This window comes from Macaca nemestrina, chromosome 13 (assembly GCF_043159975.1).
Source record: "Macaca nemestrina isolate mMacNem1 chromosome 13, mMacNem.hap1, whole genome shotgun sequence".
NCBI classification, from domain to species: domain Eukaryota; kingdom Metazoa; phylum Chordata; class Mammalia; order Primates; family Cercopithecidae; genus Macaca; species Macaca nemestrina.
In genome coordinates this window covers 40,607,611-40,624,543 of record NC_092137.1, presented here as the reverse complement: position 1 = coordinate 40,624,543, position 16,933 = coordinate 40,607,611, and the positions used below count along the sequence as shown (strand labels likewise).

The window sequence follows — 16,933 nt, the reverse complement described above, 5'->3', positions numbered from 1 at the left end:
AGGGGGGTAAAACAATCAGAGGAAGTTAATGCATACTCCCACTATGCTTTCTAGAATTTCTTTTGCAAAATATTAAAATTTATTTCTCATAAGGATACATACTTGATGATACTGAATTTTTCTTTATGGAATAATCAGTGGATTCTAGGGAAAATCAGGGACAAGGCTATTTAAAAGGCTACAATGAAAAAGCTAATTTTAAAATACTAAATTATATTGGGAGAAAAAAAATCAACACTTGAACCTCAAATTCTGTAAATATCTGGCCAATTCTGACCAGCAATACAGGATCAGGAAGACAGCAGTAAGAAGCCCAATGTGCTTATTGACATTTGTCTGACTAAAGGAAAGAGCCTGAGACAACATAAAATAAGTGTATGTTCCTAACATACAGTCATAAAACAGCATGAGCCCAGGGAATCTTCTTCTTTGTAGCTTTATTCTGCATATTAAATTAATCATTAAATAGTGGTTATTGTCCACTAACCGATAACTATGGGGCAAGAGCTGTTCTGCTGTTATCTCAAATAATCCACTATATCTCTCAAGGTGATCACTACCCTGCCCTTTCCCCACCAGCATCTACGTATTGGGAAACTTAGACTCAGAAAGACAAAGCACTGAAGTGTGCTGAGTCTAATGAATTACGTGTTTATTATCCATTCTTCCTTTTGAAGTCAAAGATTTGCCTTTGCTTAATAATTAACCATAGAGGGATACACTTTTGCTTTTAAAAATCTATATTCTTCACAAATAGTAAAATCATAGGTTGCAAAAATTCTATATAATATGATATATAGAATTCTATATCATATATGGAAATATGTATATATTTCTTCACAGGTTTACTATAAACCAAGGAGATGTATACGTATCTCCATTCTAGTAAATTAAAATTGGGGAAACTTTATTATTTTTATAGCCCAAACTCTTTTATTGTAGGTAAGAAATTATAAAAATAAAATGTTTAATCCAACAAAGCAAATTTTAGATAAATGATGGAAGTAGTTACTGTTATTAGTAAGGAAATATTTATTAGGGGAAATGAAAGAGCAGCATATTTAATCAATTAATATGTTAATATATATGTTACAGAATTATTTTTGAATCCACATTTATTTTGAGAAAGTCTAATGCCTTTAACAAGAACACTTGTATTTTGCAATAATAAAAATAAAAATGCAAAAAGGATGCTTATGTAATTTCTAATGCTAAAATAGCACTGAACTATATCATTGGTGGTATATAAAACCTTAAGAAATCATTTAATGATAATATTAACAAATATGGCATATCTTTCAGTCAGCTTGACACTACTCTAGTCACAAGCATAATTTATGTTCCTTTGGTAAAATGCAGGGTAGAGTCTCTGATGTCTATAGTAAAATTAAGGTCAAGGACTTGGCAGAATATGTTACAGATTATAACAGATGTTCTCAAATTAAATCATATTTTTATTAACATCTATTGCGATGTTCAGTCCGTAGAACCTGGAATCACAGAATGATAGAACAAGTGGTAATATTTAGAGGCTAGTCATCCCATCATTTTAAAGGTGAAAAAACTGACAGTCAAATAAGGTTAAGTACTTAGCCCAAGGTCCCAGAGTTGGTTAGCAGCATTTGAATCAGAACTGAAGTCATATCTGCTATCACAGGTTATCTCTCATTTGCAACAAATGAAGAAATATTTTCTTTACATTTCAAAAATTTAGAATATATTATATTCTGTGGCAGTATTAAACTAAGGAATAGTAACACAATGAGCCACTGCATTATTTGGATCTTTTCTGATTCCTGCTCCTGAAAATTGCCCAATGTTATATTTTCTATGAAAGTCCAAATGGCAAAGAATGTTACCATTCACCAGACATCAAACAGATGTCAAACTAATATTAAATCTGCAATGCACATTAACAAAATTTCAGTAGTACCAAAGATCAGCAAATATTAGCACCATGCTAGCATGTGTGTGGTACCTTTTAAAATTCAGTTAATAAGTAAACACTTTCACAGTTGAGACGTTCACAAGATTTAACATTATCCAGAGTTTGGATGCAATGCTAAACTTCCATGAATCACAATACATTTGGCAAGAAATAGGCAAATATTACCCTAGCAAACTCAAAAACACCACAGTGAATTTCACATGTGTTCTTTTACGGATACATCAAGTTGACAATGCAGCAATAATGCATGTAGAAATATATATATGTGTATATATGTGTATATATATACACACACATATATACACACATACAACACATATAAATATATACACATAGATATTTATGCTAAATATATACACATAGATATTCTAAATATTTTAGAATATATATAATATTCTAAATATATATATATATATTCTAAAATGTCATAAATTTTTCACTTGTGATTTTTAAGACCTTATCATAGACAGACTGGGAATTAGAATATCCAAGTTCTTTTATAATCCTTTATAATCTGTTACATATCATGTCAGGAGGAATTCTGGCTTTAGCTTTTTTTTTTTTTTTTTTTTTTGAGACGGAGTCTCTCTCTGTCGCCCAGGCTGGAGTGCAGTGGCGCTATCTCCGCTCACTGCAAGCTCTGCCTCCCAGGTTCACACCGTCCTCCTGACTCAGCCTCCCGAGTAACTGGGACTACAGGCGCCCGCCACCATGCCCGGCTAATTTTTTGTATTTTTAGTAGAGACGGAGTTTCACCCTGTTGGCCAGGATGGCCTCAATCTCCTGACTTTATAATCCGCCCGCCTCGGCCTCCCAAAGTGCTGGGATTACAGGCGTGAGCCACCGCGCCCGGCCTGACTTTAACTTTCAGTGGCAAACTGAGATAGATTTTGCAGAGTCCAGACACAGAATCTGGGGAGAATACAAGTGAGTTTCATGCCAGTCATAAAGCTGTAGGGCTAGTTATACCTCTCCACATTAGCTAATAACCTAATAGTTAAAATATACGCCTCTGTTGTGCTCTTCTACTTTTTATCATTGAGCCAGATCAAGAGTATATCTCACTGTCTTAACTTTACTTCAGAGGTCCTCAAACTTGTATGGGTTTCAGAATTTCTTGAGGAACTTGATAAAAGTAAAAAACCTCAGGCTCTATCCTACTTTGAGAAGGCTGGGCCTCTGTGGGCTTTGTGACCTCAACCAGTGATTAAGATAGGCACCAAATTTGAGAAGCACTACTTTAGTGCATGCTCTTAATGTTGACTTCCAGATCATTTCATTTTATTTTAATTGCTCTTCTGATTACAGTTTCTTTCTGCATCAACTCATTCTTCATCCAGTCAATAAATCTTAATAAGTTTGTTAAAAGTAATAATAATGATCATGATAATGACTGTTTATCACAACAGAGAAAAGTCCAAATTTCCTATGGTGCATTTAAGGCCGTTTCAAGACTTGCCCTTTACAGTCTTCTCCCGCCACAGTTTCATCGCTCAGAATGACTTGCACTTTCCCCTAATGCAAAATGATTTCTCAGAGTCTGAGTTTTCTTATATTCGCACATTCTTTCAAAAATTATTTACTGAGCTCTTACCACCTATACAGCACTGGATCTAACATTGAGGCTAAAGTAGTGAAGAGATGGAAATCATGCCAGTTCTCAAGAAGTGAAAAACGTAAGAACAACAAACACATTTAACTTCACTAGAATTGAGATAAATACTGTAAAGAGTAACTATAGGGTGTCATGAGAGCATATAACAGGGAACTCATTTGGTCTAGGAATTTACATGGGAAGCTTTCTCAAGGAAGTCATTTTTGAGCTAATGCTTAAAGTATGGGTATAAATCACCAACATAAATGACAGGTGGTTCAGAGGAACGTTAAAGACAGAGAATAGAATGTGCAAAGGTCTTGGAGTCAAAGAAGAATAACTTTTCAGTGAAGTAAAAGTAGATTATATAAGTTAACATAAAAAAAGAGAAAGTCAGTAGCTAGAGATAAAGTTCACGAAGTGGGCAGTCTATGTAAGAACTTGTTAGCCATTTTTTTCTTTATCCTAGGGAAAATTGGGAGTGAAAAAATAGTTCTAAGCAGAGAATTGTCTCAGATTTGCATTTTAAAAGATCATTCTGACCCCAGTGTAGAGAATGGATTAGATGATGAAAAGCACAGATTATATACTACTTTACAGGAGACTATTGCAAGCAGCCTGGAAGAAAACAGCTGGTGATTGGGTTAGACTTTACACATTAGAGTGGAAGTAAGAAAAATGTTGAGGGAGGACAGATTGAACATATGCTTTTCATTCTACTCAGATAATCATGTTTTTCCCCATCTCTCTCATGGTTTCATCCACAATGCCTAGGTTAAATTCAGGGTTCCCTTAGCATTGAGTATTTACTATTGCTACATTTTAAATATTGGTTATACACCTTTCTCCTATACTACAATATAATTTTCTTTCTTTCTTTCTTTCTTTCTTTTCTTTCTTCTTTTTTTTTTTTTTTTTTTTTTGAGATGGGGTTTCGGTCTTGTTGCCCAGGCTGAGTGCAATGGTGCGATTTCGGCTCACCGCAACCTCTGCCTCCTGGGTTCAAGTGATTCTCCTGCCTCAGCCTCCTGAGTAGCTGGGATTACAGGTATGTGCTACCACGCCCAGCTAATTTTGTGTTTTTAGTAGAGACAGGGTTTCTCCATGTGGGTTAGGCTGGTCTTGAACTCCCAGCCTCAGGCGATCCACCCGCCTCGATCTCCCAAAGTGCTGGGATTACAGGTGTGAGCCACCGCACCTGGCCTAGAATATAAATTATTAAGGGCACATGAGTGTTTTATGTGTCTCTTATCTCCACTGCCTGACTGATTCTATGTTTTAATAAATATTTTAATGAATTGACCATGAGTTGACCAACCATGTGATCTTAGGCAAGTTAACCTCTGTAGATCTCCATTTTATCACTTAATAAGTAATCTCATCCCCTCACCCACTGTGAGCCCTTTCAGCCAAATCCTGGCAGGAAAATATCATTTTCTTGGCACGAAAGGTATACTAAAGTCGAATTGGACAGGTCCCAGCAGGAAAGATTCAACTGAAAAGTATTTAATCAAGGAACTTTTTATTGATGTTGGGGCAAGGTTCAGGAACCAACAAAGTTCAGGGACTAACAATATATGAGGCACTCAGGAACTCTGATGTCAGGAAACCTTTATCACCCGTACACAGAAAGAGATAAGGGCAGAGAACAGTGTTCATGAAGCCTAGTTGAGGGATGGAGCTGTGGATACGGGCCTGTCCAAGAGTAATTGTGGCCATAATAAGAACAGTCACTACTAGGACCATGGCAGGTAATGAGATGTGAGTGGGAGGTACACCAATCTTCCTCTTGTACACCAATCTTCCTCTTGTACACCGATCTTCCTCTTTTCCCAGCTGTCAATTTCTTTCCAGCCTCTCATTGGCTGAGCACATTTGAAAGCCAACTGGCAAGGAAATCCAGGTGATTTTGCTTTTGAGGTCAGTCTTCCAGGCGACTGAGCAAAGTATAGGAAAAGGAAGGATGGATCTAGGGAGGCATATGGGGAATAATGAGAAAGAAAGAAAAGATTTATACAACTAACTCTTCAAGAAAACCATGAGATATTGAATTTAGTGGACAAAGAAGTGAGTCTAATGAATAATAATGTGGGCCAGATATGAACAAAAATAAGAACATGGAGTGCTGAGACAGGGGATTACAGAACCATGGAAATAATGGCAAGAAAGGATGAAGGAACTGAGCAAAGGGAAAGACAATCTTGCCAGAGGCTCAGGCCGGAATTTTTTGTCATCTTTCACATTTATGTCCACATCTGTATTTGAAGAGCAATAAGAACCTTTCCAGTCAAAAACTTAAGTGACCTCAATATTAACATAAGTTTATGTAATGCTATTTTAACTGTAATAAGATACCTTTCTACCACTACAACTCAGAGACTCACGTCTCATATACTCTATTGAAAATGAAACCACCTTTGCAAAATTATAACTGAGGAAATTAAGACAGAAAGAAATCAGACCTAACTGACTCTATCTTGCTTCTAACCTTTAAGCTGTCCTTGCTCATTCCTGGGCATAGGCCGAACTAACTTTGGGAAGGAATTCAGTTCATGGTTTGACTCTGAAACAAAATTGATAACAGCCGTTTCCCAAAAAGTCCCCCTTCTTATCTGAGGTGAAGTCTGCCTTTGCAGGACTAACAAATTAGCTACAAGATTAAAAATTACAATTTAGGGGTCATGCAGCCTCTGGTTCCAAGAGTCTGAACCTCCTTAAATTGCTCCTGGAGATAACACCACTATTGTAAAACCTAAGATGAATGCTTGAGATATTTTGCAGACCCTGCACTCCATGGATCAGCTCACACCACCCAGACCAGTAATCTGACCCAAAACAGAAGACATTAAGAAAACCTAACTTCAATCCTCTATGATTCCATCTCCAACCTGACCAATCAGCACTCCCCACTTCCCAAGCCCCTACCTGCCAAATTATCTTTAAAAATTCTGATCCCCAAATGCTCAGGGAGACTGATTTGAGTAATAATAAAACTCTGGTGTCCCACACAGTTGGCTCTGCATGAATTACTCTTTCTCCATTGCAATTCCCCTGTCTTGGATAAATCAGTTCTGTCTAGGCAGCAGGCAAGGTAAACCCTTCAGGCAGTTACAAAAACTCTATGATCTAGGAGTATGAAACCAAATGAAATTTGGTATATCCAATATCAATTGAAAGATTATTCATATTAATACACATAATTACTATTGATCTACTATCTACAGATAAGTTACTCTTTGTTGGGAGAGATTAGAAACTTTATAGATCTCCCTCTCTCGTACTATAAAAACAACACATAGATGATATTGTAATGCACAACTGTCTGGAAGAGCACCTGTGGCTTAAAGAGAAACATAACACAAGTAACACACCCTACATGGCACAGATAGAAAGTGGAAAAACCAGGGTTTACACTCAAGTCTCTGATTCTGCTGCTCTTAGTCTTTCCTCTGTATATCTAGTCTAATGAAGCAATGGAGCTGCCTATAGATTAAAGAAGCAATATTGATAAGTTCTATGTTTAGCTATAAGAACACTAATGGAATTTTCTAATTACTTGGGAAAAACATCAGAAGAAATTGAAATGTTGAGCTAATTGGTTTGTGGAAATGAGATAGCTTGGTTAGGCAATACTACATTATATCCAATGGGTGTTTATTATGGAGGGAGATAAGCCTCACCTAGAGTACTTGGGAGAGCAGGCTGGACCTGAAAAGTGTGGTTTCCACAGAATGGAAAGATTGGTGGTGAGATTGTAAAAGGAGCTATTTAGCCATGAGCAACTGTTCTTAAGAAGGTGTGCTTTGTAAGTCTCCCTTCCCAGAAACCTCAGATATTTATTTGCATTATTTACCTACTTGTTTTATTGACTCATACAATTCCTTATTTAATTTAAATTTTCTACATCCCATGCCCACTTGTAGGTTCTGGAAGATATACAGTCAAAATAACACAGTCCTTCACCTCACAGAGTTTTTATCTGGTGAGAGACACAGAGTCATGCCCCAGCAAATGTAATCCTGTATGACAGGTGCTAGGATATTTGCTGAGGATGCTTTGGATGTACTGATAAAAAAAAAAAAAATCTTTATCATTAAAAGTTTGGGAACATTCCTTTTAAAGACCTTGAAGGATGAAAATTAACTGGGTGGAGAAAAAAAATATGATTTTAAGTAGAAAAAATGACACCTATGGAGGTGTTGAGGACAGAAGCAAACTTTTTTTTTTTTGTAATCACTTTGATTTACTGCAGAAACCTCAAAGGCTTTTACTGAATAGCTAACAGGGGCTATGGTATGTATACAAAAGAGTCCTCTTTTCAAAGAATAGCAATCAGTTTCTATTTTCTGTTCATTCCAATAAAAGCTGATGTTCCTGATGGTTTTGAAAGAACATGAATACTTTTCTGTGTGAGCCACTTTATGTGAATGAATGTATTTAAAAAGTTTAGGCTGGGTACGGTGGCTCATGCCTGCAATCCCAACACTCTGGGAGTCCGAGGCAGGTGGGTCACTTGAGCTCAGGAACTCAAGACCAGCTTGGGCAACATGGTGAAACCCTGTGTCCACCAAAAATACAAAAATATCAGCCAGATATCGTGGCAAGCACTTGTAGTACTAGCCACTCGGAAGGCTGAGGTGGGAGGATTGCCCGAGACCAGGAGGTGGAGGTTGCAGTGAGCCGAGGTCACACCACTGTACTCCAGCCTGGGCAACAGAGTGAGACCTCATCTCAAATAATAAAATAAATTAAAATTTAAATTTAAAAAAAGTTTAAATGACAAGACAAAACAGATAGCTGTCTTGTATACGATAGATCTTACAGTGTGAGATGGGGCATTCTTTTTTTTTTTTTTTTTTTTTTTTTTTTTAAGACAGAGTCTCACACTGTCACCCAGGTTGTAGTGCAGCAGCACGATCTCCGCTGACTGCAACCTCTGCCTCTCTGATTCAAGCAATGCTCCTGCTTCAGTCTCCAGAGTAGCTGGGATTACAGGTACCCACCACCATGCATGGCTAGTTTTTTGTATTTTTAGTAGTGACGGGGTTTCACTATGTTGACCAGGCTGGTTTTAAACTTCTAGCCTCGTGATCCACTGGCCTCAGCCTCCCAAAGTGTTGGAATTACAGGCATGAGCCACCGCGCCCAGCCTGGGGTATTCTTTTTTTTTTTTTTTTTTTTTTGAGTCAGTTTCTCTCTCTGTCTCCCATGCTGAAATGCAATGTCATGATCACAGCTCACTGGAGCCTCAACCTCCTGGCTCAAGCGATCCTCCCACCTCAGCCTTCCGATCCTCCCACCTCAGTCTTCTGAGCAGCGGGGGCTACAGGTGCACACCACCATGCCCCACTAATTTAAAAAATATATATCTAGGTGGGATCTTGCTATGTTGCCTAGGCTGCTTTTGAACTCCTGGTCTCAAGCCATACTCCCACCTCAGCCTCCCAAAGTGCTCAAATTACAAGCATCAGCCACCATGCCTAGCCAACAAGATTTTCTTTATGTTATGTGAACTCTAGTTTTGCAAGATTTTAATAAGTATTCCATGAAGAAAAAGAAATGTAGTCAAAAAAATTTGGGAAATACTGGGTTAAACACCTGAGGTCAAGAGTTCCCTGGCCAACATGTTGAAACACTGTTTCTACTAAAAATGCAAAAATTAGCCAGGCGTAGTGGTGGGCCTCTGTAATCCCAGCTACGCAGGAGGCTGAGGTAGGAGAATTGCTTGAACCCAGGAGGCAGAGGCTGCAGTGGGCCAAGATTGTACCATGGCACTCCAACCTGGGTGAGAGAGTAAGATCCCATCTCAAAAAATAAATTAAAATAAATAAAATAAATAATGAAAGATGCTTAATGGCATGATATACATTACAATATATACCATAATATGTTAAGTGCCATTTACCTAAGTGTGTTTCTCATACAACATCTACTGTAAAATGTTCCAAAGTTAAATATATTTAAGGAATGTTGCACCCTTTCTTCTTTCAGAATGCTTCTTTCAGAAATGTATGATAGTATTAGAACATTAAAGACTCCAACAAGTTCTGGAAGAGGCAAACATTTTGATATGAGTGGAGAGGAAGGTGCTTATGGCACAGGGATGGAAGATAAACCCCGAGAAGCAGGCAATGCCAGATCTTGAAGGGGTTTGCATACTTTGCTCAGGAATCTGACCATAACCATGAATCTGTGGGAAGCGGCTGAATGATTTAAACCAGAGGAAAGATAAAATCAGATGCAAGCTTAGTAAAGACCACATTGGATGCAATGTGAAAGGGAGCAAGGAAGACCTCCAGGCAGAAGGCCCAGAGACCAGTTGAATAGGTTGGTTCCAAACCTGAGTGATTGTGTAAGTGGTTACAATAATTACTGATAAGGGAACAGAGGAATAGGAGCAGGCTGAATTAGATAAAATAAGGACATTTCAACTTAATTATTTTCCCATAAGTTCTCATCCTCTTTCCTTTAACATGTTAAGAAATAAAAAAGGATATATATATACACACACACATATATATAAATAAAATTAATAAAGAGTATATATAGTTGTGGTATGTTAATTTTTTGGCCCTGAACCTAACATAGGCTCCCAGGGAACTGCGTTTATTTACATGCACAGAAGAGGCAGAGATGAACCAATCTAGCCCTTAGCGACAAGAGTGGTGATAGTCACCCATTCTCACCTCTTGCTCACTAATCCCACCTCCCATGATGTCCAAAAATAAGAAGGCACCTCTTCACACTCACTTAGTGACAACAGTTGCAGGAAAAGAGACCTAAGTCTTTATTAGGAATGAATGAACTCACCAAGAGTATGGTTTTTACTTTGGTACACTTACCTTTTGTCAAGTAGTGTCTGTTATGCCAAGATCCACACTAGCAGGCAGCATGCAGGAGGAAAAAGCAGCTTCTCTGCCACTTCGGAATGGATTTCTTTCCTACCTCACTGAAGATAAGGGACATTATTGATTTTATTAGGGTAGTTCAATTAGCAGAGCAAACAGATTTCTAGACTGGAGAAAAGGCTAAATGACTTTTGTCTTTGATCTAGAGAAATTACCTAGGCAACCAGCACTTCACTTTCTGTCATAAATAAGCTTGGCGGTGAGTGATGTGTTATTTAAATGAGTGAGTCCCAAACCTAGGTGAGTCTGATGTGGTTTGCGAACCACTGGTACAAATATAGATCATAGGAAGCTTTTTAAATGCATGTAATTCATTTGGCCAGAAAAAGGGGGGATAAACACAACCCAGGAAAAATATGTGGAATCAAGCAAAATGTATATCTCAGTAAACAATGTGCGGCAATTTGAAGAAAATATAATAATGTTGTAATAAACAATGCTTGATGACAAAAATGTTAAAAATGTTTGGTTATTTTAAGGCATGAGTCAAATGAGTTAACAGTACCAACCAATTATAACACTTATTTATTTATTTATTTATTTATTTATTTATTTATTATTCTTCTGTAGCAAGCAGTGTTCTTTGGCTGCAGCATGAGAAGCAGACTCTAAGCAGAAAATAAAAATTGTGGAAAGTCATAGGGTGGTTTATAGGAATAAAGGGTAAGAAAATAAAGAAGCTGAGTAGAGACACGGAACGTTTAACTCTAGAGATGTGAATAGTGGTACCAGACAGAAGTTTCTCACAGGAGGACAGTGAGAAAAACGAGCTTCTTTTTAAGTCAAGTGACAGCTTTTATCAATGATATTAAAAGAGGAAAGACCCTGCATGATGAAGTATGGTATTTAAGAAAGGGAAAACATGTGCTTTAGAACTCCTGAAGCAGAGTTGATCAACATGCTTGTATTTAGAACTGATTCCTTAATAAATTATACTTATATAAAATTGGAAACAGTCCAATGAGTATTCTATACAGAGAGTATACCAGCCAGTCATGGTGACTCACTCTTGTAATCCCAACACTTTGGGAAGCCAAGAGAGGGGATCACTTTTAAGCCAGGACTTTGAAACAAGCCTGGACAACATAGTGAGACCCCATCTCTACAAAAAAATTAAAAATTAGCTGGGCATGGTGGCACATGCCTGTGGTCCTAGTTACTCAAGAGGCTGAGGTGGGAGAATCGTTTGGGCCCAGGATTTCTTTTTTTTTTTTTTTTTTTTGAGACGGAGTCTCGCTCTGTCGCCCAGGCTGGAGTGCAGTGGCCGGGTCTCAGCTCACTGCAAGCTCCGCCTCCCGGGTTCACGCCATTCTCCTGCCTCAGCCTCCGGAGTAGCTGGGACTACAGGCGCCCGCCACGTCGCCCGGCTAGTTTTTTGTATTTTTAGTAGAGACGGGGTTTCACCATGTTAGCCAGGATGGTCTCGATCTCCTGACCTTGTGATCCGCCCGTCTCGGCCTCCCAAAGTGCTGGGATTACAGGCTTGAGCCACCGCGCCCGGCCTTGGGCCCAGGATTTCAAGGCTGCAGTGCGCTATGATCACATCACCGCACTCCAGCCTAGGCAAGAGGACAACACCATATCTCTGATTTATTTTTTATATATATATATACACACACACACACACACACACACACACGTACGTACTATATATATACACACACTATACACACACACACACACTCCTTAAAAGAAGGCAGCATGAGGAGTAATAATAATACTTGAAAAAAACCTGGATATGCTACCTTTACATTCATCAAAGTAATGCAAAAAGGCAGGTAGAGTGCAATGATAAACTTACTAAGGCTGGCAAGCTACAAGAGGTGATTGGAGGAAAAATAGAAGCAGCAAACTTAGCTTTTAAGTGGAAAAATAAAACTTGCTTTGGCCAGAATTTAAAATGAACTCAAAATTAATTCTTTTTGATGTGTATGAAATCTTATTAAAATGAATACCATTTACTGGATTATGACGATAATCAACCCTAGTCAATGGATTATTTTACTTAACTGCTATTTAGTTCAACAGAAATTTCAGACAGTAATTTTGATGATGCTTTGGTATCGTCATAGAATTAAATCCAAAAGCCTTTATGATACAATGATAGAGTTTATAAGAGTAATTGCATGAGTAGTATGCCATTTTCCTAATACCATAGTAGAGAGAGTATTTTCATTGTGGGGCCTAGTACTCAATTATATACTTATTATCTATTTGGCTTTAAGCAGGCATTTTAGCCTTTTTGATCCTTAATCTCCTCATACACATGGAGACTAGTAAATAATTACTAGACCTGCCTATTTCACAGGTTTGTGAAGTAAGTCAGGCAAAATTATTGGTGGTAAAATCACTTTGGAAACTATACAGCATCCTACAAATGTAAGGGCCAATTATATTTATGTTGACGTATTATTTAATAATGAGCACTAGGAGAAATGTAATGCTTTGAATTTCCTTACTAGAGATGATAAAAGCAGTATTCATAGAATTCAAGTTCATAACCATCACTTGGAGTAATGCTTCGCAAACCAAAACAACTTTTTTAAAGTTACCTTCAATGTATTAAGTATATATTGTATGTTGTTAAAAAGTAATTTGAGTCTGTCATGCATGAATCTTCACAAGCAATTTCTTTCTTAAGACCATGTGAAAAAAACACAATTTTTTTAAAAAGCTGCAAGCCTGGGCAACCTAGTGAGATGCTGTCTTTACATTTTTTTTTTTTTAATTAACCAGGCATGGTGGCATGTGTCTGTAGCCCCAGCTACTGGGAGATTGAGGTGAGAGAATCACTTGCAGGTTGAGGCTGCTGTGATCTTGCCACTGCACTCCATCCTGGGCAACAGAGAAAACCCTGTCTCAAAAGAAAAAAAAAAATAACTGCAGTTGCAACACCACCATTGACATGACAGAGCATGAGCATAATTAATACTGCATACAAATATAATCTCAGAATATTAGAAGCGGGCTCACTGCTCAATTGTTCAGAAAATGATAGGGTATGTTCCTTTTGGGTCAAATGACTGAGAATTTTTTTAAAATGCCCTTAAATAGAAACTGCACTGTATTTTTATCTAAAGAAAACAGTCTGTGGGAACCACCTTCTCCCACCCATGTCTTAGCAGTGGGAACTAGTGTCACAGACCAGGACTATTTACTGATCCCTGTGGCAACAATGTGCTTTATCTTGCATAAAGCCTAATATCATAAGAACTCCATTGTACTTTAGTACATTATCTCATCCCTAAAACAAAAACCTTAATGTGAAATATAAATGCTTCAATAGAATATTATTAAATAAAATATTAATATAATGCCAGAGAGTCTTACGCAGTCTCTTCACCAGATGTCATTTTGGAACAAACCCTCTGCCATTTCTGAGTAAAAGTCACTGGACCCTTCAATGAAGTGATTCAATTAAAGTCATCCCTTTTAATTTGTTACAGAGAGCATTCAATGGAGTATAGGAATGTCAGAGCTGGGGATTTTAATGGTGTCCTAGACACATGTAGCAACACTTCATGGAGACACTGCCCAGGTGCCTCATTTCCCTAGGTTTGGGGACCATTCCCCTGTTATTTTTCAGGCTCACAATAAGAAACTGAAGTTAGTCAAATTGCTAAAAACTTCACCTACGGTGAGACCTGGTCACTTTCCAGATTTCTTGACTTGTTAAAGCACACTGACTAAGATGCCAAATATCTACACATGAAGACTGAGTTAGATCCATAAATTGCTTCCGGGTTCTGAAAAGAAAAATGCTGTATGAATACTAAGCAGTGATATTATCAGTTTATCTTATGGCAATATCTGCACTTTTCAAGCCTACAGGATTATACACATTTTAATAAAAGTAGTGTTCTACAGAACTTACTTTCATACAACTACATTATATTTTTATGTTTGAGAGAATGTAGGTGGTAGTACAGATATTCTATTTTCTTTTGACGTCTTCCCTCCAATGTTTCAAATGCATTAATACTCAGCGGGTGAAACTGAAATACATTTTATTCTTCAGAATCATTCCCTTGTAAGATCTCAAATGATTGTTAAATCAGGGTTGAGTGAGCTGCAACTGGATATGTCATTCATTGATTTTTTTTTTTTTTAAGTAGAGATTTGACATTTCTATGCATGTTAACACCCTCTTTTGGTAATAAAACACTCGAGGCCAACTCTTTCTCTGTTCTATCTTGAAGACCTGCTGTTCTTTCTAATTTTTTAAGTGCTTCATGAACAAATAAAGTAACTTGACATTGTTGTTAAGAGGAGTGTTTCAATACCCTGGACCCGCTGATTATGCTCTGAATAATTGGCCTCGCTTTTTGTATTATAAAAGCAACTACATGAAAAAGAGCCTTACATCTAAGCATAGAAGAGTTTCAACAAGTGTAAAGGCTTCCCAGTCTCCAGCTTGCCTCCCAAGGTTCTAAAATAAGTGCTTAAAAATGGCATTCTCTAATGAGACTGCTAGTTGGGGAGGATTGGGTGAAGAAAATAAGTGGATTTTAATCTCCCAGAAGCCAAGAACTTCATCTTATTTACAGTTGTACTCCATGTTGTGATGGGCCTCATCAGTGTCTTACTTAGTTACAGGAACCAAAACAGAAAAAGAAAAACAAACTATTTCTGAATCATCAGATTGTCTTTTTTGTAATATAAAGAGGAGGGAAGGTTTTCCAAATGAAAATTATACTGGTAAGAAATCCTAAATGAAGCACAAAATATGAGTTTAGGGAATACTGCTTATGTAGTTATGTGTCTGTCTATCTTTCTATGTCTATGATATTTGTGTGTGACATATGAGGTATGACTATAAAATAGGGAGGCTTAAAATGCATACATTTTGGACAGTTCATTTGTGTGGCAGTGTGGTTTAACTAAATAAAGTATGCTAAAGTGCTTTGCAAACTGTAAAGTATTATCCAAATATGACACATTGCAATTATAGTTTGTCCTGCAACACATATTTATTGAGTAGTTCCTAATGTCTATATCAATAAAATAACTACATTGGTAGAAACCAGGAAGAATACGACGACTTAACCCATAACCATAAAACTACGGAAAAGAGAAAACAACTAATATAAACATTGATGACTGACCATAGAGGAAACATGTAATAAAGAATACTTAACCAGGAGGCATGCTTACCTGTCCAACATACAAGCTGGCTTTGTAATATATTAAATATTTTATTCTCAATTGTAATATATTGAATCTTTTATTCTCAAAGAGCCACTTTATCATTGTAATTTCAAAGCATAACAACGCAGAAGTTTTCATTAAGAACAAGAATAAATGGAAGGACCTTTTCTGTCCCTCATAAACAATATCACAATCTGTGGATGCAGTGTAAACATGGCCGCAAAAAGAGAAGAGAGATGAAACTTTCAAGACGGCTGTCAGTAACTGCCTACCTAGAGTGACTATTGATTATGTTCCCATTTATTCTCAGCTTAAATCACTCAGTCTCGCAGTTGGACAACACCTCTCATTCCAAATAAACCTTCAGTTCTTGACTGTTCCATATCAGGTAGCTGCCTTTTCCAGTCATTTCTTGATCAGAACACACATTGCTTTGAGTTTTTCCTCTTTACATCCTTGAAACAAATGCATATGCACAGGGATGACACATTTTGGAACACTATGAAACACCTTCCAGAACTTACCAGTGTTATTTCACTCTGTAACAAGTTAAAAACAAATCACAATGACTAATGCTGTCACTGATGAGCTATAGTTGCCATTTACCTCTATCTGTGGATAAGAAAATTGTCGAGTATTTTGGCCCAGAGATTCACTTCCTCTGTCAAATGTGGTTAAAATTTTACATGCGGGATGAAAAAAACAAAGAAAAACAGAGTGATTTACTGAGCTTGTTTTCCCTCAGAAAGCAGCCTCATTAAAGTAGTTTGTTGACAGTTCTAAACTATCTCAAGATAAGCACTGGTTTTGAAAAATATATGTCTCCATGTAATGTCTGTGCATTTTTTAAAGAAACCATTTGTACTTTTTCCTGTGTTGATAAATAGCATAGATGTCATGTTTAATACTTTATGGGCTCAGGTGGCTGTGATGAGTCTCCAGACCTGCTTAGCTCCTAAAACATGTTTAATAACATGGCATTTTTGCAGCCTTTGATTTTCCTTTGGTACCAATGGCTGAGTGAGTACTGAGAGCTACCCTGCCTTATCGAGCTCACCATCACTACCCAACTATCCCAAATTAGTACCAAACTAACCTCTCTTATTCAGTCTAACTTTAACTAACTTAACAGGATGTCTCCTTATTTATCAGTGTCTTTAAATCACCCTCAGAACAAAATGTTCCCTGGAATTCAACTAGGCCACTGAGAGAGAATGCTCAGGTGTTCCAACATTTTCTCTCCACTCACTTGCCCAACAGTTCCAATCAAAATATCTTTAAATTGCCTACCTTTTTTTAGCTCATCTCTTCAAGCTCTTTCCATTACAACTCAAT

General features: G+C 37.4%; 1 long non-coding RNA gene across 15 annotated transcripts in view; it reads right to left on the bottom strand.

The window, feature by feature from the left end:
• Positions 1 to 16,933, bottom strand: part of LOC105464896 (uncharacterized) — a 64,590-nt gene that overhangs the window by 22,557 nt on the left and 25,100 nt on the right. For 7 of the 15 annotated variants that reach the window (XR_011611642.1, XR_011611640.1, XR_011611635.1 and 4 more), the window contains exons 5-6: positions 14,087 to 16,053; positions 10,385 to 13,304 (exon numbers count right to left, since the gene is read on the bottom strand). This is a non-coding gene — a long non-coding RNA (uncharacterized lncRNA). Of the gene's footprint in view, positions 1 to 5,047; positions 5,512 to 10,384; positions 13,305 to 14,082; positions 16,260 to 16,933 lie in introns of those variants that run through there. The other 8 variants (XR_011611647.1, XR_011611643.1, XR_011611638.1 and 5 more) reach the window with 8 other exon arrangements.